Source organism: Enhydra lutris, unplaced genomic scaffold (assembly GCF_002288905.1).
Source record: "Enhydra lutris kenyoni isolate GAN:26980312 unplaced genomic scaffold, ASM228890v2 scaffoldscaffold93, whole genome shotgun sequence".
NCBI classification, from domain to species: domain Eukaryota; kingdom Metazoa; phylum Chordata; class Mammalia; order Carnivora; family Mustelidae; genus Enhydra; species Enhydra lutris.
Genome location: NW_019154177.1, coordinates 2303700 through 2305668, shown reverse-complemented (window position 1 = coordinate 2305668; position 1969 = coordinate 2303700). Strand labels below are relative to the sequence as shown.

The 1969-nt window shown below is 45.8% G+C and overlaps 1 non-coding gene across 1 annotated transcript; it reads left to right on the top strand.

The window, feature by feature from the left end:
- Nucleotides 1–213: 213 nt before the first annotated feature.
- On the top strand, nt 214–287 carry TRNAI-AAU. The gene has a single exon. It is a non-coding gene; the product is annotated as a tRNA-Ile (tRNA).
- Nucleotides 288–1969: the final 1682 nt, after the last annotated feature.

Here is a 1969-nt window from a genome sequence, read left to right as displayed (position 1 = left end):
CAGTGGGACAATGTCTGTAGAAATTGTCAGTGCACAAATTCTTTGACATATTTTCTGTATGTGTGGGAGGCATCACGACAGGAGATATGGTGTGAAAGTTGCGAAGAGAATATCTGAAGATAAAAAACAGCAACAATTACTCTGAATTTAGCACTTAAAAAATAAAAGTAGGGGAAGGAAGACAGAAAATCTACCCCCACACCCCCAAGCCGAGGCCGGTTAGCTCAGTTGGTTAGAGCATGGTGCTAATAACGCTAAGGTCGCGGGTTCGGTCCCCGTACGGGCCACTCACTTTAAGTTTTTGTTTTTTCCCCTCTTCAAAAACAGACGCTTAATTTCTGAAAAACCCCCTTCTTGGCATGTAAAAAGCAGGGAGTAATGCACAATGGTCTACAGAGTTCTCAGTCCATCAACATCAGTTTCCTTTAATCCACTCCTAACTCGATTCAGCTTCCGGGTGCGTGTAAGTTTGAAGTTGGTGCTTTCTCTGTACTCCCATGACTGAGCGCAGCTGCTCAAGGGGGACAAGTAGTGGAAAAGAGAGACAGGCCTCTTCCTTCCTTCCTCCTTTCTTGCTTGCTTGCGTGCTTACTTGCTTGTTTGGTTTTAAATTGTCTTTCCAAAGTTGTTTCCCAACCAACCTCCTTTTTCTCAAAACATCAAGAGATACAAAGTAAAAGAGAAATTCTTAAAAGGTTGTTATTTCGATGTTTCCAAACTAAAATTTCACTGACAGCTGAGATTGGCTGCAGGTGGAGGGCTAATTCAGGACAGCCCTTCTCTCTACCTCTGTAGCGCTTTGAACAAAAAACAGGCTTCCTCCCTTCTTTCTTCTTTTCATTTTTCTTTTCCTTTTTTCCTTTTCTTTCTTCCTTGCTTTCTTCCTTCCTTTTCTTTCTTTCTTCCTTCCTTCCTTTCTTTCCTTTTTTCTTTTCCTTCCTTCTTTCCTTCTTCTTCCCTCCCTCCCTCTCTTTCTTTTCTTTTCTTCCTTTTCCTTTTTTCCTTCCTTCCTTCCTTCCTTCCTTCCTTCCTTCTCTTTCTTTCTTTCCTTTTTTCTTTTCCTTCTTTCTTTCCTTCTTTCTTCCTTCTTCCTCCCTCCCTCCCTCCCTCTTTCTTTCTTTCCCTCCTTTCTTTCTTCCCCTCCCTCCCTCCTCCCTCTCCCTCTCTCCCTCCCTCTTTCTTTTCTTTCCTTTCCTTGTCTTGTCTTGTCTTCTGAATAGGAGTTGAACCTAGATTCTTGAAATCAATAGACATATACCTTGTATCATTTCTCCTGACTTGAAAGGACAAGCAAATATCACAGTTACCTCTGATCTTTGTGGATGGTCCATTCCCAGCTGTGTATAGTTACCGCCCTGCCCTAACATGCTGATCATTATTCCCCTCAGTGGGGAATTCCTTCTGGAACTTTCTCTCATCACAGCTCTCTGTCCTGCCATCTCCAGCTGTCTTGGTCTCCTGGATCTCAGCAACCTCTCATAAGCTCAGGTAGTTTTTCAGCCTCTCCCCGGGTCCCTCTTCCCTGCACTGGCACCAAGAAACTCTCGAGGCAGAACGATGGGGGCAGTCCTAGTGCTCACCTCATTTCCGCCCAAGATCACTTCATCTTTTTCAGTCATTTGGGGATTTCTATCCTTTGCCTGAGGGCTGCTGTCCTGAAAATTGTTTTCCTACCCTTTGCCAGGTTTTGGTTATTTCAAGCAGGATGGTGACTCTGATGCCTGTTTCCACCGTGGGTGGAAACAAGTGTCCCACTTTTGGAGGGTGAAGGGCGGGTAGCAGAGGCCTCTGGTGTTTCCGCTGCGGGCTGTGGGCTGTTCTGGAGGTTCTCATCACCTCTCTGGGCATCTTGGGGCTCAAGATGCTGGGGGCCAGCTGTCTGCAACATGTGCTGGAATCCTGACTGGGTCTCCAGCCTCCAACTGGAACAAGCTGTCTGAAGGTTCCAGGCTCCAGGGCACAGCAAGAT